The sequence below is a fragment of the Ascaphus truei genome, chromosome 4 (assembly GCF_040206685.1).
Source record: "Ascaphus truei isolate aAscTru1 chromosome 4, aAscTru1.hap1, whole genome shotgun sequence".
Classification (NCBI taxonomy): Eukaryota; Metazoa; Chordata; class Amphibia; order Anura; family Ascaphidae; genus Ascaphus; species Ascaphus truei.
In genome coordinates, this window is record NC_134486.1 from 57966152 (window position 1) to 57987666 (window position 21515).

Sequence of the window (21515 nt, forward strand, 5' to 3'; positions counted from 1 at the left end):
ATCTGCATGCTCCCTCCTGCAAGGGCATCTGCATGCTCCCTCCTGCAAGGGCATCTGCAAGCTCCCTCCTGCAAGGGCATCTGCAAGCTCCCTCCTGCAAGGGCATCTGCAAGCTCCCTCCTTCAAGGGCATCTGCAAGCTCCCTCCTTCAAGGGCATCTGCAAGCTCCCTCCTTCAAGGGCATCTGCAAGCTCCCTCCTTCAAGGGCATCTGCAAGCTCCCTCCTTCAAGGGCATCTGCAAGCTCCCTCCTGCAAGGGCATCTGCAAGCTCCCTCCTGCAAGGGCATCTGCATGCTCCCTCCTGCAAGGGCATCTGCAAGCTCCCTCCTGCAAGGGCATCTGCAAGCTCCCTCCTGCAAGGGCATCTGCAAGCTCCCTCCTGCAAGGGCATCTGCAAGCTTCTTCCTGCTGACACTACTGACCTAGAAATGAAAGTTCTCTTCTAGGAAATTCTCCACCCTGATTTCCACATACTGTACGTACAGTAACTTACTTTTTTCGTTAGCTATGTTTGAGTCCAGTTTTTGCTCATAAGTGGTTAATACCTAATTTTGCTCTGACTTTGTGACGCTGACAGTGGCAGTTTTTTTTTCATTAGAATTATTAATTTATGACTTTATACCAACAAAAGCATTTCCAAATCATATAAGCTTTGTGGTACATACCATTCACAAATTATAGAATGGTACAAGATGCTGAGCTTAAAGGGACTTTGGGTGATGGGATTCCATTTTCCATTCCTTCGGGTGGCATTTCTGGCGCTCAGGAGTTCAGTGACGCCAAGAAAGACGTTACACAATCTTGATCCCTGGAGGGTGCTATAAATCCTAAAGAGCCCTTATTTTAAAGTAAATATCCCTTGTGTTAGTATTGTGGAGAAGCGCTAATAGATTCACCAGGTGCTATACTGTATGTGTGATTTGTGCACAGAAAGTGGCAAAAACATTTTCATTTGTCATATTTCTTGGAATTGGTTCCCGATTTGCTGTTTAGTTCAAGTTGTATTTAATTAAACCTCAGATTGCTTATATTTTGTTTCCATCAGGGAGTTAAGAAAATAAGAAGACTGGATAACTTTCAGAACCCATTTGAGAAGGACACTTTCTTTCCTTAGCAGAAGTAAAGATCTAGCAACAGACATCTTTATTAACTCCACTACATAGACAGTAACAGTAAACATGCTTTGTTTAGGGAATGTCAATGACCACCAGTATAATCAAGCAGGTCACAGGCGAGGTAGGGTGAAGCTCAGGAAAGAGAATTACAATATGATCTTGAAAACTTTTTCAAAAAGTTATCCTTTCTATAAAAAAAAAAGAGATAAGATTGTGGGAAAGTTGAGAATCAGTAAAGTATAACAGAACACGAGTGAGCTCTCAGTGAAAGTTTTACCATCTGCAAATATCATTGGAGTCCTCAGGGGGTAATAATTCTATGTTGTCTGAAGCTGCGATTGACCAAAAAACCCCACTCAAGTCAATGAATAATTATCCCATTAGTGATCCTCACTTCTCTTGAACACGATTTAACGGGAGGAACAATAAAAATACTTATTGAATAGGCCCATAAACAGTTGATATCTGAGATTACAACTCACCAGTTGTTAATCTTTGGCTTCTTTGTTCAATAGTGAGGTTTTATTACAACAATGACTTCTTATGACCATATTATATTGGACAGATTTATCAAATATGCAAATATATTGTTACACAACAGTAGAATATTAACACATGTTTAAAGAAGCTGTGTATTAGAATAGTTAATCAAATACATTTTGTATTTCTTCAGGATTTTTTTAAACTTTGACCATATTTTCTAACTTGTATTATGAATTGGTTATTCTTTTAAATATTTAAGAATCCGTGGTTCGTCCTCCGCTTTGTGACACACAGTCTGGAGAGTGCTTTTATTCGCTGTTCTCCTGGTAATGAAACACCTGCTAACAAACGCCCCGGTCAAATCAATTTGAGTACTTCAGCAGTTGCCTGTGCTGAAGCAGATTGATTGGTCCGGGCGTTGTGATTTCAGATGCGGAAGCGCTATAAAGGGGAGGATGAATCTTAAGAGTCCTCTACTCTTTGATAAAGCACCAACAGGCGCAAAACGTGTTTAAGTTTTTTAATCCTGTTGCGTGCCAATAAACTTTTCAAATAGCTTACTTGCCAGCCCTTGGTGTATCCTTACGACTTTGCACCACTATTTTCTCTCTCCGTCTTGAATAGGCCCCAAAGCAGACACTCGCATCACAATCGACCACTTGAGGGCTTATAGAATAAGAAACAACAAGGGAGATAGGGAGTGATCACAAGACCATACTAATTGAATGAAGTGATTGGGTATATAAATAGGTAATCAAATGGTGGGTGCAAACTGTGAACTGAAAAGTGATTCAAAAAAAGGGAGAAGGGGAAACACAAAATGGATGTGCCCCCTAAAAGAATTCACTTAAATGCACACCAACAAAGTGTAAAAAATTAACTTTTAATAAATTTACATAAAACATATATTACCAAAGTAATGTGTAATGTGAATTTAAAAATATATTAAATCAACGTAATCAAGCATCCGTTGCCTTAATTATAGCGTCATACTCTCCAAGTTGACCACTCAATATTATTGGGATATAGAGGACAGAGGATGCTGTGAGTCAGGGTGTTAACCCCTCTGGAGCAACAGGTGAGACCAGATGGTGAAAAGTATATATAAATATTCACAAGTGAGTGGCCGACGGATTCAATATCCAGCTTCCATGCTAAATTCACATCACTACGCACTTCAATGAAAAATTAGCAGTATATTTGAATAAGAGTGCTAAAGTGGTAGAGCTGGCAGATACATTAATAATGATGGTGAATACACTGTATCACGAAACTGCCAAACACAGGGGGCTAACACCCTGACTCACAGCATCCTCTGTCCTCTATATCCCAATAATATTGAGTGGTCAACTGGGATAGTATGACTCTATAATTGAGGCAACGGATGCTTGATTACGTTGATTTAATATATTTTTAAATTCACATTACACATTACTTTGGTAATATATGTTTTATGTAAATTTATTAAAAGTTAATTTTTACACTTTGTTGGTGTGCATTTAAGTGAATTCTTTTAGGGGGCACATCCATTTTGTGTTTCCCCTTCTCCCTTTTTTTGAATCACTTATAGAATAAGCCCCTAAAACCTATAACGCTAAAAACAATATATATAAAAACGAAACATTCCTATTAGTGATACCTCCCCGGATTTACTTGGGACGTTCTATTGCCCAATCTAGGACAGTCATAAATGCTGAAAATATTTGTCAACTATTTTTTATATTTATATACAATCATGGATTTAGTAAAGTGACAAATTGTAAGTTTCGTGCCAGGTGTAAAGATTCAAGAATTTCTGTATATCTTTCCCTGAAGGCAATGTATGTAGACATGACCATAAGGATTATGCTCATCTATCAATAAGCCTTGGTGTTCAGCCCTAGAATGTGCCCTGATACTCAGGACTCTTACAGTATGTTGAGCTTTGATTTCCTTCCCAGTTAACAGGCAGCGTGCCAGAACACGCCGTGCTTTTTGACTGCCGTTATTTTATGAAGTTTGTAAAATATGTTTGTCATTTCCTGTGTCAAAAAAACAAACTGTAACAAGTAGTGGGGCCTGATATCTTTGAAAAGGAAGAAGAAAGCCTATTTATCAATGCTGATTTTATATCTATTTTTGCATACCAACATTACTGAAACGTGTTCTCTCCAATTTATGGAGAAATGTGTACAAAAGGCATTCCAGATTATAAATCATTTCTCTGATGGTTTCATTTTTATTTGTCATTTAACTCTATGCCCAGGACATACTTCAAAATGAGAGGTAACTCTCAATGTATTATTTCCTGGTAAAATATTTTATAAATAAATAAAATAAATAATTTTAATGAGCAGGAAAACAATGCATATTCATATGTTGATTCTTAGTATTACATTCAGGTCTGCAAATAACTAACTTAACCATTTCACTGCTGAGACATGAATGGCAATTACGTGTCTTCCTTAGCGTGGGAAAAGATCGAAAATTCATTGGGACCTTACCAACTCCCCCCTATTGGCTGAAATAGCTACAAGGTGAAACAGAACCCAAACCTAATGGCTTAACCCAGTAGAATCCAGTACATCATAAAACCATTAGTAGTCAATATATTTTAATAACCAATAAAGGGGGTTATATGGAGACCCACAAATATAGTTTTCGAACACCTGTAATAATTCTGACTAGAGATTGATACTACTCCCTGTCCTCTAACTTCCTCAAAACTATAATAGGGAAACGCTAGCATTGAGGAAGAAGCCCACTTACAGGTATTGCTGTGAATTAAAGAACAACGTCCGTCAGTGCACAGAATCAGCATCACTATGCAACGGGCCATGTTTAAAATATCACCAGAAGAAAGTTTACAGTTTTTGGTGATTTTTTTTTTTTTAATTGGAGGCATTTACTTAAGAGGTTAATCCACGTTGCTAGGACTTCGCATTCCTAAAGCTGCATTACAGTACCTTCAAAATCCTATATTATTATTATAGTTTATTTGTAAAGTGCCAACATATTCAGCAGCGTGGCACAGTGGGGGTACAGAGTTATGTATAATACATAAACAGAATTAAATGCTAAAAAGGACAAACCAGCGCAAATACTACCGTATGTTGTTTTTTATTTTTTTTTATAACTGAATCAGTTGTGTAGTATTGATAATACTGCATTAAGAAAACAAAAAAGCCCCACTTTTTTCTGCCCTTTTTAACGATTTTAATGTATTTATCTTCCTTTTGGTTGCTATGGTAACCATTTAGGAAGTCACAGCACTTCCTCTTTTGAAGCAGGCAGCCATATTGTGTGCCCTGGGAAGCCAGATCTTCACCAATCGATCACGGGAGAACGGAGCAATTGGCAGTTTAGATCATTCCATTGCCTTAAATTGCTGCATTTATTGAAAAAAAAATTATAATAATAATCTCTCAAGAGCCAATACCACTTTACGTGAATGGTTCTTAACGCAAGATAAATCTTGGCACTGTTTAGTAATCTGGGCCTGACTGCCAGGTATCGTATTGAGGTTTATTTCCTAGAATCATCAGGTCATGTTTAATATCATTACATTACACAGGCATTTTATGACCGAGAGACATTTCTTGCTGAGCTCTTGCTAATGAGACGAAAGAAAGTTAATAGTTAAAGTCGGAGACTGTAAGATCTTCTCTTTATTACCTTTATTTTTTTACAGTCCGTGAGACAAGCAGAACTACTTGATGTTCCTATGCCTAAGCTGCGCGCGCTAAGAATGAAACACCGAGGGCCTATTACTGCAGTAAATAATCAGGCAAGAGGCCAGAGAGACCGTGTGATGCAATTTCCCTCGGGCATGCAGTGCTGCAACTGCAAATGTTTCAGACTAATTAGCACATCTGCCAGGTCTAGCAGGCTGAAGCAGTTAAAATGCATTATGTACATCATTTTATCTGTTTGCTGAGGTTGTGAGCCTCAAGTGACCCACATTCCTTCAGTCGCAGCCAAATACTGTGGTTTAAAGTGTTAATCCCTAGAACAAACGTAGTGGCGCATACATTTTATTTGTAGCCAATACAGTTTAGTTATATAACCCCTCTGTACTTCGTTCTCTGTGGATCATATTTGTTTGGACATTTTCCTAAATATTTTAACATAATAATAATAATAATATTCAATTAATGACTATCCTCCCCCTCACCCCAGAATTGCTTCCTTTCCTTCATACTGATATGTTGTTTATAGTACTTTTCATTTGCGTGTCTCGCTTTCTGCGGCAAGCTTTAACCCTTTTCAGTGCCGGAGGGTCGTGCCTCCTCCGTGGCCCTGGACCCTCCAGCACGTCTGCATCACGTGACCGCTCTTCCGAGCGATCATGTGACACGTTTTCTTGCTCCGGCCGTCAGGCTGGGAGTCCTTCAGTATGGTAGCAGATTGCGTACAGCCCCTAAAAATAAAAACTAGCAAAGGCCAGCGATGTACAGAGTGAGTCTTAAGGGCCACTGGGGAGGCACTTTTCTTAACAAACACCGTACAGGCATACCCCGGTTTAAGGACACTCACTTTAAGTACACTCGCGAGTAAGTACATCTCGCTCAATAGGCAAACGGCAGCTCGCGCATGCGCCTGTCATCACGTCCTAAACAGCAATACCGGCTCCCAACCTGTACCGAACCTGTGCACAAGCGGGGAGACTATAGAGCCTGTTACACATGAGTTATTTACATCAGTTATGCTCGTATATGATGTTTGCCGTACAGTACATGCATCGATAAGTGGGAAAAAGGTAGTGCTTCACTTTAAGTACATTTTCGCTTTACATACATGCTGCGGTCCCATTGGGTACGTTAATGCGGGGTATGCCTGTATGTAATTAGGGCACTGAAGGGGTTACATTGTTAGCGGTTCAGGACATTTGGTCACGGCGTTTAGCTGCCAATCACCTCGCCGCAGGGACATTTCTACGCCGGCTGTTTCGCCACCAAGGTAAGCCCCAAGCCTTGCCCTGAAACCCCTCATCTTAACCCCTAATACTAACACTACCCTAAAAACCTAAACTCCTTACCCCAAGTCATTACCCTAAACCCTTACCCTAATTCCCATCCCTAAAAACCTAACCCCTTACCCCAACACCCTTAACCCCTACCCTAACCGCTAAAAACCCTTAAGTGAACTTCCCTTATTGGCGAAGCGGCCGGCGGCTGAGTGTCTAGCCGCGGAGCGTCCCATGGCGACCAGACGCTGGCACCGACTTAGTCATGGCAAAACAGCCGCGACCCAATGTCAGATTCCGCATTGTTATTGGTATTTTGAGAACTTCTATGTTTTTTTTCTAATGTTTTTATACTAGGAACACAGTGGGGGAAGTGTTTCTCAGGTTAGTCTTTAAAATGGGTAACGTAGATTTTCCAACGATGTCTTTCTATGAATGTTATACTTTGGCATGGTTTGTATAGCCGGTTTGTATGGCCGTCTATAACATAAACTGCTTCTGCTTATTAGCAGTTTTATTAGTATGTGGCCAGGGGTGAATCCAGGGTTTTATAGTAACTACAGTAGTAACTGATCCAGTAATGTTACAATCCAGTTAAAGTCAATTTTTTTAATATATTGGAAGTGGCTAAATATATTTCCCTGGCTTCAGTCATATTGCCTAATGGTAAGTAAAAACGAGAGTACATCACCATTAGAGTGATGTTGAATTGACGAGTTGGGTTACCTTGATGTAAGTTAGCACCTAAGTGCAACATTACTGTTAAAGTGTCATGGTACTGACAAGTTGGGCTGCCTGTATTCATATCAGAAAAAGAGCTAGGACATCCCTTGTGCCGCACTCCTGTAGATATCTATGGACTGAATTGTATATAATAAAACTTAGTCTTTTATTCATTCAAAATAAAATAGAGGCACATACATATATTGTCACTAGAACTATTAAAAGAAATTAAAAGTGTGAGGGGGTGTACTTAGACCATTGGGTTTAACGAAGAACTCCCTTATGAGATCAGTACTTGTATATTTATGCTACCTGTAGTCAGTCTTACTAATTTCCCTAACTTACAGTGACTTTACCAATTAGCTACGGGATACATCTACAATGCATTTATTGCAATGCGTTCAACTGCTCTACTGAACACATGGGTACAATAATTTCCTCTGTGGAAGAATTACTGCTTTGGATATTCGGACCAATTTTTTAAAACCATAATTAAGCTTATAATTACATATAGTCGATGAGGTTGAAAAAAGACACGTGCATCAAGTTCAACCTATTCTAAATTTAGGCGACAGATACTTTGTTTTTTTTTTGTTTTTTTAACTTATTAAAGTTTGGCTTTAATATTAAAAATACAGTGCTTAGGTTACAGAAAAAGATTATTATAAGAACAGATAGTTAGAGTATTTTTTATTTTTTTTAAATAACAGGATAAAGAAAAGCAGAAATCCCTGTACGTTACCACAGGTTCTTCCCAGAGAGGTCACTGGCGCAGGAAAGATGAGAATTCATGTGCCGGATTGCAATACAGACCTCAGTTGAATTCTAATTTTTCTGCCCAAAGCCTTCCATTGAAAACAACATAAGAGGCGCCAGATACTTTATCCTATATTTGTACTTGCAGTATATTGATCCAGAAGAAGTCAAACAAAAAAACCCCAGGGAAACATCATCTAAAGATATCTCAATGGGAAATATAAATTACTTCCTGACTCCAAATATTGTCAATCAGATTTATCCCTGGATTAGCATCTTTCCCATGTTTACTTATTTGGTATATCCCTTTATACCTTTTCTTTTCTAAAAACATCTTCAACCCTTTTTTTGAAGATATCTATTGTATCTGCCATCACAGTCACCATGGTTAATGAATTCCACATTTTAACTGCCCTTACTGTAAAGAACCCTTTCCTTTGTTGCTGGTGAAATCTCCTTTCCTTCAACCTTAATGGATGACCCTGTATCATTTGTACTGCCCGTGGGATGAATAGTTCTTTTGAAAGCTCCTTGTATTGTCCCGAATATATATTTGTATGTAGTTATCATACTGTATACCCTCTTAGACGCTTCTTTTCAAATGTAAACAAATGTAATTTAGCTAGCCTCTCCTCAAAAATCAAATTATCCATGCTCTTTATGCAAAAGAAAAACATGTCGGGCGCAGACCTATTAAATGTATACTTTCATTTTAATTTCCCAACACATAATAATAAAACCACTCACAGAGGTGTTGTGATTGAAGTGTGGTTGCCAGTACCATGAGACCACAGTCCCCTATTGACACTGATGCTAGTGAGCTGCTGCCTCCGTTCTTCTGTCTCCAGCAGCAGAGAGGTCCCAGGCGCACAGAAGTTGACGGAAGAATGGAGGCAGCAGTTCACTGGCATCTGTGTTTGTCAGGTACAGATCCAGCGAAATGTGCAAGCCATAATAGACCTATATTTTTGCTTAATACAGATCTAAAACAATTCTCAAAAATTCTAGTAAATAGGTTAGGAACGGTGCTTCCTTAGCTGGTTTCATACCCTTTAGACAAACTTCAGATAACACCAGGAGGATAATTTCTCATACTGTAAGTATCTCAAATGAAATCCCAGCTTTTACTGCTTAGTTTAGATTCTGTAACAATATTTGATCGTATCAATTGAACTTTCATGATATCGATTTTAAACATTTTATGGACTAAGCACAAACATTCTGAAATGGGTGAACATACTATATCATCTTCGGGTAGCTAGTGTAAAAATGGGTGGATATATTTTGGAGACATTCCCCATAAGCAAGGAACGAGGCAAGAGGGTACCCATTGTCTCCTCATTTTTGCAGTGGTAATTGAGGTTGCTAGAATACCATTAAATCCAGACATTTCAGCGGTCACGGTTGGGGGTAAGAATGATAAAACATCCTTATAGGCAGATGATATATTTATGACTGCTACAAAACCAATGATCTCCCTGCCTAATTTGTTGAAGGAAATAGAAGAGTTTGAAGTGTGACCGGGTTTAAAGTTAATACCCCCAAATCTGAAAGAAATGGGGTTACATACAGTATTCTGCAACATTCACAAAAATTAAGATAAATTTTGCCTTAAAGTTTAAGACACACAGTAGTAAATATTTGGTAGTGTATATAACTAAAACAGATAATACACTTTTTCAAGCGAACTTTCCTCAGATAAGTAAAAAAAAAAATAGAAATAAAGTTGAAGGTTTGGAAACAATTTACAGTACCATATCTTGGTTGGGTAGACATAAAATCTAAAAATACAGCTCAACCCCGTTATAGCGCGGTCCTCGGGGGCCACCTGATCCGACCACGCTAGAACCGGGGTCGCGCTAATTTTAAAAAAAATGGCCGCCGCGCGCCCGATCGGGAGGGAGGGAGTAAGGAAGGAAGGAAGAGGTGGCCGGAAGCCCTACACGTCCCCCAGCAGCGGCCCTCCGAGTCCAGCCGCAACCTGCTCCTTACCTCCCACCACCGGCATCCATCCCCCTCCACCGGCATCCACTTCCTCCCCCCCCGAGGCCCCCACACCTACTGGCCCTCCGCAGCATAATCAGTTTTGGGCCTAGCCCACGCGGCCCTCCGAGTCCCAGCCTGCTCTTCACTCACCCCCCCTACCGGCATCCACACCACCACCCCTCCTCCCGACACCCCCCCTCTCCCGACACCCCCCCTCTCATCCTGACACCCCCCCTCTCCTCCCGACACCCCCCCTCTCCTCCTGACCCCCCCTCCTCCCGACACCCCCCCGTCCTCCCGACACCCCCCCTCCTCCTGATGCCAGCTCCGCTCCGATCTCAGCAGTCGACACCAAAGGTAGGGAGGGGGAGTGGGAGGTGTGAGTGTGGTGTGCTGTGAGAGTGTGCTGTGAGAGTGTGCTGTGAGCAGTGTGCAGTGAGTGCTGGTAGTGTGTGCAGTGAGTGCTGGTAGTGTGTGTGCATTGAGTGCTGGTAGTGTGTGCATTGAGTGCTGGTAGTGTGTGCAGTGAGTGCTGGTAGTGTGTGCAGTGAGTGCTGGTAGTGTGTGTGCAGTGAGTGCTGGTAGTGTGTGCAGTGTGCAGTGTGCAGTGTGCAGTGTGCAGTGTGCAGTGTGCAGTGTGCAGTGTGCAAAAAAAATGTAAAACATTATTATTTTTTTTTAAAAACGGGAGCCACGTGAAAACCGCGTTATAAGCGGATTCGCATTATATAGGGGCGCGCTATAACGGGGTTAAGCTGTACTGTTTATATATATATATATGGGTATATAAAAATGAATGTTGACTGCGACTCATATTTTTCAAACACTTCAGGACCTTTTCTGGCCACGGGAATCCGCAAGCAGGCAGTGGTCAGGCAGTTTTGAACTGCGGTTTCTTGCCTGAATACTCGATAATAGGTCTGACTACATCTGTATGTGGCTACATAAAACGCAAAGAAAATGTTTGTTTTTTTAAATCATTTTACCCTGTTTTCCTTTTTTTTCTCTATCCTAACATATTTTATGAAAACTTGAAGAAAATATTAAGGTAAAAAAATAATAGAAACAGTCTGTCTTTTCTTGATGTTAACCCTGTCTATGCTGGATTAGTGGACATGAGCAGTGAGGGTGGAGCACAAAGGGTGGATTGTTTTAGAGGACCATCCTTATAGAGACTTTGGTGTGGTTTTTTTTAAGACCGTTTGAGACGAGACTCGTCCTCTGGCTTATGAGGGATTTGGATTCGTAGCAGAATCAGAAATATTCTTCAAAAAGCAGTCCATGCTGCACTTAAATTAAAAAAAAATCCTTTTTTTAATTTAATACACTGTATATGCAGCCTTTAAATACCTAAATTGACAATCGATTTGTTCTCCCGTGATCGATCAGCAAAGATCCTGCTTCCCAGGGTCCACTAAATGGCTGCCTTTCAGTTTCAATCAATCCTTCAGTCAGTGTAACTCAGCAGCTACAATGTATTCTTATATTACTAAAGTAATATTATTGTTACAGTTTGCAGCTCAAACTAACAAACACTAAAGAACTAGCATAGAATAAAGTGCTCCACCCAAAATTAACCTGTGAGGTATCAAAGAAGAACCATATACTAATGGTATAGCTAAAATAAAAGTGCTAAGACAAGTGTGCTACTGCTGCGGCCAAGTTTATTCGAGCATTTGCCCGTTCTTGGCCGCAGCAGTAGCCTGGCGCGCGCCCGAGTGTGACGGGCGCGCGCCGAAGCAGCGGAAGAGCGCCCTCCGATCGGGGCGCTCTCCCTACCGCTGCCGGGTCCTCCGGGTCCCCCGGAACCCCCTGCCGCTGTCCCGCGATCGCGGGACACCAGGGCTCCCTCGGGGAGCCCCTGGACGTGCGTGCAGGGGGCGCACGCTCCCGAAGACGCGTGACCGCGCGTCTATGACGCGCGGCACGCCGAGGGGCGGCCACTAGCAAGCCGGGAAATCTCCCGGCTTGCGGTACCGACCACACTGCAATAAAGTGTGTCGGTAGTGTATAAGTGCATCGACTAGATGGTGATTAAACTAAAGCTAGCAGAAAATGTGTAAAATAGTGGTAAAGAATGAGTGATAGCCGAAACAAGGTAGGAAACTCTAAATGTAACAATCCAATACCAATTAGAATGGCAGTCAGAAACAAAAAAACAAGCCCATCCAATGACTTGAACAGACAACAATAATAAACACGAGTAAAGAAAGTCCTTGGCACAATAAGAGTCAATAGTACCAGTTCTGGATTAGAACAATGGAATCAGTCTTTGAAGAGACAAAGTGGGATCAGCGATTTCAAGTCAAAGATGGATGATTCTGTGGACACAGAAGAAAAAACAGACCATTGCCCAGTAACTTCTATAAAACAGATCACTGCACTTTACAGATGGCTACTTACAACAGGTAAGTGGCAAACAGGCAATGGATTATGTCTATGTCTTTGGAATGAAGAGTTGAATCACCGATTCCCACGAAGTCTCCAAATCACAGTATCCATCAAATGAATAAAATAAACATAGTATGGTACCAAAAATAACATTTATTTAAAAAGCGCAAGACCACAAAAATTTGCATTCACATGGTACATGGTCTTGTCGCGTGATTTCAAAGTGCCGTCCGCAGCTTGAATATTTGGGGCACAGAGCAGGCAGCTGGGGTCGGATCCACACACCTCACTCCTCCTCGTGACCGCGACTCAGATTGGTCTCCTCCCCCAATGACATCACCACCACGCTGTCTGCTCTTTCTCACTGCTGACGGACTGACGTAAAACATGCTCAACACTAAGCGTTTCATGACATGGCACGTCACTTCCTCAGGGGTAATGTAGCACTACTGTCCGCAATGGCTATATATAAAATAGAAAATTGGTCTAAAATAGAAAATGTGTAACCCATTCACTCCCTCATATAGATATTAGAGAATGAACTGGGGTTTAAACCTAATAAAAATCAACACTATAATAAACCAAGCGTTGAATTTAAATCAATGGACAAAACGAAGAGTAGTAACAAGGCAAGCAAAAGAAACAAGGTAGGGCTAAGGTGATAAACACAATATTGCTTAAATGAAGCAAACAGAAAGTTCAGTGCTAGCTGTGTAAAGTAATCAACGTATGAAAGTTTACGTGAAACCTTCATTCCATATGGAAACAAAACATAAAGAACATATAATATATACCAAATAGTAACACGAACATCCAATAAGAAATTACAATAATTACTTAATACATAAAAAATGTATACAATGTAAAAATACACAAAAAAGATATATATCTAAAGCCATGAAAATGGCCAGTAATACAAATAGAGAGGAACTCATTAGCATGAAAAGTAAGAACAAAAAGTAAGACCCCAGCTGCCTGCTCTGTGCCCCGAATATTCAGGCTGCGGTCGGCACTTTGAAATCACGCAACAAGACCATATACCACGTGAGTGCTAATTTTTGTGGTCTTGCGCTTTTTAAATATATGTTATCTTTGGTACCATACTATGTTTATTTTATTCATTTGATGGATACTGTGATTTGGAGACTTCGTGGGAATCGGTGATTCAACTCTTCATTCCAAAGACATAGACATAGTCCATTGCCTGTTTACCACTTACCTGTTGTAAGTAGCCATCTGTAAAGTGCAGTGATCTGTTTTATAGAAGTTACTGCGCAATGGTCTGTTTTTTCTTCTGTGTCCACAGAATCATCCATCTTTGAAGAGACAAAGTGGGATCAGCGATTTCAAGTCAAAGACTGATTCCATTGTTCTAATCCAGAACTGGTACTATTGACTCTTATTGCGGCAAGAACTTTCTGTACTCGTGTGTATTATTGCAGCTCAAACTGCGGGGAATATTGGCAGCAGATTATCACAAACAGAAAAGTATTATAAAGATCTTGCACTGCTGGGGAAGTGTGCTAAAATCTGCTATAGAAATCAAAAAATGCTTAGTATATTAAAACTCATTAAAAATGGCATTAAGAGTTGAATAATAAATACTACAGAACTGTTTTTTATTTTTTTATTTTATATATATATATATATATATATATATTTTTTTTTTTTAATAAACCACACCTGTAGGATATTGCATGAATTTCTCCTCGATGCATGGGAATACATGTTCATAAAAAATATGCATCTACAATTCCAATATGCCGCTTTGTCCAACAATGTTGCTACTGTACTTCACACATCACTGCGAAATGCTCAAAGCACAATCGGCTATCACTTGAGTCTATGTACAAAGTTCATTTTTCCTGTCTTGCCTTCAAATACTTTCTGTGCAAGCTACCCCGCCTGTATGAACAAGCTCCTCACCCTTACCACATGCTGCACTTATCACCTGAGATCTGACTCCAAAAGAATGTTCACAGTCCCAAGGCTCAACAAAGTATCCGGCCGCTCCTCCTCTTACCGTGCACCTCACACCTGGAACAATGTACCTGAGACTCTCAAAGCCGCCACCAGTCTAATTTCTTTCAAAACTAAAGCTGTTTCACATTTTAGTCTGGTCTGTAACTGCTACATTCGCCTATAAAATGTATTATCTTCAACTGTTCATGTAATGTCTTTAAATGTAATGTATAACCCTGTTCATTTTATGTAACCCTGTATTATCATAACTCCGTGCACAGGACAGACTTGAAAACTAGAAGTAACTCTCAATATATTACTTCCTAGCAAAACATTTGATAAATAAATACACTAAACATCACCGTCATACTGCAGTTGATGAATGCAGATACTGTATGTGCAGTAATAATGACTGAGCACTAGAGTGTGCACAGTGTGTACCCAATAACACAGGGGAGGCATGACGGCCTGACAGCTTTTTAACACTTAGTAATGAAGCCATTCTTAATTTATAGATCATGTATCCTTCTTGCCATATGTTCATGAACTACTTCCCAATATGGTGATGTGTAACTCAAAGAAATCATGTGAATGGCTGATAGAAGTGTGACATGTTATTATGTGACTCTTTATCAGGCTTTAGAGAGATTATAGTACGTGTGTCGATCTGACAATATATGTAATACTTTTCAATGGAATTTCAGAGATATAATATATGCATGTTAACATATATGAAAAATCTGAACATTGTATATGTTGTTTTTAAAGTAAAAAGATATATGCATTGTTTCCTCCATTTCTTCTATTAGTGCAACAAAAATGAGCAGTCTTCTTTAGTGTAATAAGGGACAGGGTCTACAGAAAAGAAACAGGGTCGATGTATTAAAGGAGAAATCCAAGCAATATTCTACATATGTGTGTTTAAATTTTTTTTAAAAATCGGTTCCATAGTATTAGATAATACTTCCTTTCTTAAAATTCAACCGTTAATGCAATTTTTAATGAGTTTTAATACACTGAGCATCCTTTTAGCAGGGTTTAACACACTTCTCCAGCAGTGCAAAATATTTGCAACACTTTTCCTGTTTGTGATAATTTGTTACCAATATTTCCAGCAGTTTGAGCTGCAAACTGTAACAATCGATAATGTTACTTTAGTAATTTAAGGATACATTGTAGCTGCTGAGTTACACTGACTGAAGGATTGATTGAAACAGAAATGCAGTCATTTATTGAACCTTGGAAATGCAGGATCTTTTCTGATCAATCACGGGAGAACTAATCAATCAGCAACATGGATAATTCGTTTTCAATAAAGGTAATTAAAGGTTGCATACATGTATATTAAAAAAATTAAAGTGCCACTTGGACTGCTTCTTTAAAGCAATTTTGCTGCAAAACGAGCATTCTCATCTGGCCCCTATGTATCAAAGCATTTTGTTCCAATTTTGCCTCATCTACACCAGGGGTGCGCAAATGGGGGACACGTTTAAATTAAATGCCGGGGAGCTCGCGAGACCTCTGTAACTTACTTAACTTGGCTTTGGGCGATGCGTCGTCATGGCCTCATATACATAGTTACATAGTAGTTGAGGTTGAAAAAAGACGTACGTCCATCAAGTTCAACCTATGCTAAATTTAGACAACAGATACTTTATCCTATATCTATACTTACTTATTGATCCAGAGGAAGGCAAACAACCCCATTAAGGGGAAAAATTCATTCCTTCCTGACTCCAAGAATTGGCAATCGGATTAATCCCTGGATCAACATCCTTCCCATGTATACTTATTTGGTATATCCCTGTATACCTTTCCCATCTAAAAAGATGTCCAACCTTTTTTTGAACAAATCTATTGTATCTGCCATCACAGTCTCCATGGGTAATGAATTCCACATTTTAACTGCCCTTACTATAAAGAACCCTTTCCTTTGTTGCTGGTGAAATTTCCTTTCCTCCAACCTTAAGGGATGGCCCAGGGTCCTTTGTACTGCCCGTGGGATGAATAGATCTTTTGAAAGCTCCTTGTATTGTCCCTGAATATATTTGTATATAGTTATCATATCCCCTCTTAGACGCCTCTTTTCTAATGTAAATAAATCTAATTTAGCTTGCCTCTCCTCATAAGTTAGAATGTCCATCCTTTTTATTAATTTGGTGGCTCTTCTCTGCACTCTCTCTAGTTCCATAATGTCTTTTCTTAGCATTGGTGCCCAAAATTGTACTCCATATTCAAGGTGTGGTCTTACTAATGCTTTGTAAAGGGGCATAATTATGCCTACTTCCCTTGCCCGTTTGATGCAAGATAAGATCTTGTTTGCCTTTGCAGCTACTGCATGACATTGGGCACTATTGCTAAGCCTGCTGTCTACAAGCACTCCTAAATCCTTCTCCATCAAGGATTCCCCCAATATATCTCCATTTAATTTGTAAGTCGCCTTTTTATTCTTGCATCCCAAATGCATAACCGTACATTTATCTGTATTAAACCTCATTTGCCATTTACCTGCCCACATTTCCAGTCTCTCCAAGTCCTTCTGAAGAGAAATTTCATCCTGCTCTGATTCTATTACCTTACACAATTTAGTATCATCAGCAAAGATGGAGACTTTGCTCTCGATCCCAACCTCAAGGTCATTAATAAACAAGTTAAAAAGCAGGGGTCCCAGTACCGATCCTTGAGGTACTCCACTCACGACTTTAGCCCAACCTGAAAAAGTTCCATTTATGACAACCCTCTGTTCTCTGTCCTTTAACCAGTTTTCAATCCAGGTGCATATATTATTACTGAGTCCAATTTTCTTTATTTTGTACACCAACCTCTTGTGTGAAACCGTATCAAAAGCCTTTGCAAAATCTAAGTATACCACATCAACTGCATTACCCTGGTCTAAATTCCTACTTACCTCCTCAAAGAAACAAATAAGGTTAGTTTGGCAAGATCTATCCTTCATAAATCCATGCTGACTATTACTAATAATTTTGTTTTCCATTAGGTATTCATGAATATTATCCCGTATTAAACCTTCAAGTAGTTTCCCTACTATTGAAGTCAGGCTTACAGGTCTGTAATTCCCTGGGTGTGATCTAGCTCCCTTTTTAAATATAGGCATCACATCTGCTTTACGCCAATCTTGTGGTACTGAGCCTGTGGAAATGGAGTCCTTGAATATTAAATATAATGGTTTTGCTATTACTGAGCTTAACTCCTTGAGAACTCTTGGATGTATGCCATCGGGGCCGGGTGCCTTATTTACTTTAATTTCTTCAAGTCGCTTATGAACTTCTTCCTCAGTTAACCAATTGGTCATTAATATGGAGGTTGTGGCTTCCTCCTGTGGCACTACTATTGAACCTGATTCTTCCCTGGTAAACACAGAGGCAAAGAATTTGTTTAATACCTCTGCTTTTTCCTTATCTCCAATAATCTGCCTACCCATCTCACACTGAAAGGGTCCTATATTTTCTTTTCTCATTTTTTTGTTATTAAGGTACTTAAAGAACTTTTTAGGGTTGACCTTACTTTCTATTGCAATCCTTTTTTCATTATCCATTTTTGCCAATTTGATTGCCCTTTTGCAATTTTTGTTACATTCCTTATAATTCTGATACGATGTCTCTGTCCCTTCTGACTTAAAGAATCTAAACGCCTTCCTCTTCTTGTCCATTTCCTCCCCTACCTGTTTATTTAGCCACATTGGTTTTGACTTAATTCTTTTATACTTATTACCCAAGGGTATACACTGATAAGTGTGTTTTTCTAACAATGTTTTAAAGACTGCCCATTTATCTTCTACATTTTTCCCTGCAAAAACATAATCCCATTGTATTACTACTAGATTAGACCTCAGTTTATTAAAATCTGCTTTTCTAAAGTTTAAAGTCTTTGTTGAACCCAAGTAATCTGTTTTTTGATAATTTATTTCAAATGAGACCATGTTATGATCACTGTTACCAAAATGTTCCAGGACTTGAATATTTGTTATTACTTCTACATTGTTTGATATGACCAAATCCAGTATTGCCCCTCTCCTGGTTGGTTCCTCAATAATTTGGGTCATATAATTATCTTTAAGCACCCCCAAAAACCTGTTTCCTTTTGTTGTAACGCTAATCTCATTGCCCCAGTCTATGTCTGGATAATTAAAATCCCCCATTATGCAAACGTGACACAGTTTTGATGCCTTCTCCATTTGCAAAAGTATTTTAGCTTCCTCAATCTCACAGATATTTGGTGGTTTATAGCATATTCCCACAAACATTTTCTTTATACTTGTACCTCCACTGCTAATTTCTATCCACAAGGTCTCTACATTTTCATCATTCCCTTCATAGACATCATCCCTTATAATAGGTTTTAGATCTGGTTTAACATATAGACATACTCCACCTCCCCTTCTATTTGTTCGATCCTTCCGAAAAAGAGAATACCCCTCTAAATTAACTGTCCAGTCATGAGTTTCATCCCACCATGTTTCAGTAATGCCTATGATATCATACTGCTCTTTTGTAGCTATTAATTCAAGCTCCCCCATTTTATCTGTCAGGCTTCTTGCATTAGCAAGCATGCATTTCAGTTTTTTCTCAGCCTGTACTATTATCTTATCTGCTCCTTCCTTTCTGCTCCCACTTGGTTTAGTCTTTAGAAGTTTTCTAGTATTATCTCTATTTACTATGGGTATCTCACTGCTTGTCAAACTCGCACTTGCCCCCATTCTACCTCCATACCACCTTGTATCCTCATCTATTCCATTTAGTTCATTTTCTGTTTCATTCCCCTCCCCCCTCCATCCTAGTTTAAAATCTCCTCCAACCTCATGGCACATGACCCCGCGGCGTCATTTGACGCTGGTTCCTAGGTAAGGGGGGCACGAGCACTGAGAAGGGAGGGGGGTGCAGCGCAGAAAGTTTGCGCACCCCTGGTCTACACCATGGTGAGTGTAAGTAAGGTGAGCTAGGGGGGAGTTACAGGGTGCACAGATTATGAGATAGATCACAGTCTGCATTTCTGCGTTCCCATTTTTTTCCTGAAGTGGCGAAAGTGTAAACTTCGGCATCAGATGTAAGAAACTGATCCTACATATGTCGTAGCTCTGCGCCCAAAAATAGCAGTGCGTTAAAACACATCTCTATATTGATGCATAGGGTCTTAATAGGGAGAGGAGGAGTTCCTAATTTAATAGTACCTCCAACCTCCCTCCAAATAAATTGGGGAGAGATGCCGGTGCTGAAAAAAGAACGCGCCTCAAGTACCCTGGGAGAGATGCTAGTTGTTGTTTGAAGCGATTTAGCCTTTTGCACTTTTCGGCGGTACTAGAATACAGTGAGTTTGCAAAAGATGCAATTTTGGTAATTCAACCCGGATTTGCGCTGCTGGAATGAAACCGCTTCTAAAAAAGGCTTTTTTTGCATGGTTTGGACATGTGAATAGCGATTACAGAATAGCAAAACATGCAAATTTGCTTTGAAATTTTAGAAGCGTTTTGTCGCAATTTGGAGCAACTAGAATAGGCCCCGCGGTCCCCTAAAGGAATAAGAGGATTGCCTTAATTTGCCGTGGTTTTCAATGACGTGAGCGGCGTCTCTCTGACACGTATGAAATGTACCAAGAATCTTATAATTGGCACTATTCTGTCCAATTTCTTATTGCATATGTAACGGGTATTCCCCCACCCAATCACAGATATAGTGAGTGCGGAGAAACTACAGTTACCAGGTGTGGTGCTGTACCTGTTAGACTCACAGGAGAGCTGAGCTTCCGCCACGGGGAACCTGGGGTATGTGTATTATGAGTAACCCTGTACTCGGTGCAGCGCCTCCACCTGCGATGGCTCCCACCAGAGCGGGAATTGTTCCTCGCAGGACACATACATATACTCAGCACACAGTATGTGTAATAACCAATACCTTTACTTGTGAACATAGGAACCATATAGCATCAACAGAACAACAGGTGTCCCTCTCTAGAGGAGACACTGACTATTGCGTCTCGCAGGACGCTCCCCCCTACACCGGGTGATCCCACCCCGTGTCCAATAATCCCCACACAATGTCCCGCACTTTTACAGAGAGAGGATATGTGTGACTGCGCAGTCACTAATGAAACTAATAGGATCGTTGGTGCACTTGTAGATAAGAGTTACCTGCCGAGCACTCCAGTGCTCAGGCCTGCAACGGGCTTCACAAAGGATCCGATGACAGAAGAACACCGGAACCACCATCAGGGACGATCCCACGCGGAAAGCCTCTGCAGCGGCAGCGGAAGTCTGCGCCCAACCTTCTGAACGGATGCGCAGCGTCTGCTGAGTTCCTAATTGACTCTGTGAACTAACGTGATGCTCACTGCTACTATAGGCCGTCCCTACAGCACAGCAACCTTGAATGTCTTCAGGGGGAAACTCCTAGGGGCCTACGGGGTAGCCTATCCTATGCAAGTGGGTCCCTGACCCCCTGCACCCGCACTACCTCTTCCCGTCACCACCCGGGTCCCCTCGGACTAACTCCTACCTCACACTTCCAACCCCTGCAGCAACGCACTGCAACCTTACACGATGCCCTCTTGTCAGCCCTCACAGCACTGACAGCTGCGACCTGACAAGAATGCACACACACGAACCTAAGGGCAGGGTCCTTAACCTAGGGGCCGTCCCTTATTAATTACCCACTAACCTGGTGGGGAGTTGGGGCCTGTCTGGGACCTGTGGAACCTTACCTGGTGCAGGAGCTTCACTTTCTCCCTACACCCTTCCTTCCCCTTCTTGCTCCCAGCTCCAACTGCTGTTTTCAGCGCGCGAAATGTATCTTTCCCTCTCTGTGCAGGGAGATACTCCAGCCCTATTGGCTCCCTGGCGTCACGTGGGGCGCTGCGGAGGCTCATGGGACTTGTAGTCCCTTCCAAGAGCCTTCCCTGGTAGGCTAGGGTTCGCGCGCTCCTGTCTGCGCATGCGCGACCTGTCTGTGGGCCTCCCAGCACTTCTGCCTCCTGCGCATGCGCAACGCAACCCGCAGTGGCGGCGTCATTCACTGCGAGTCGCCGGGACCCTCGCAACGCGACTGCGGCCTTAGCAACAGCCCGCACGTGTCCCCGGCAACCGGCTGCCTCCCTAAGGTAGCGCGCTGCTCGCGCACATGCCCCCTCACCTCCTCGCGGG

The 21515-nt window shown here is 41.0% G+C and overlaps 1 protein-coding gene across 1 annotated transcript in view; it reads left to right on the forward strand.

Annotated features, from left to right (window-relative positions):
* Window positions 1-21515, forward strand: part of TTC7A (tetratricopeptide repeat domain 7A) — a 388284-nt gene that overhangs the window by 53334 nt on the left and 313435 nt on the right. The window lies entirely within an intron of this gene.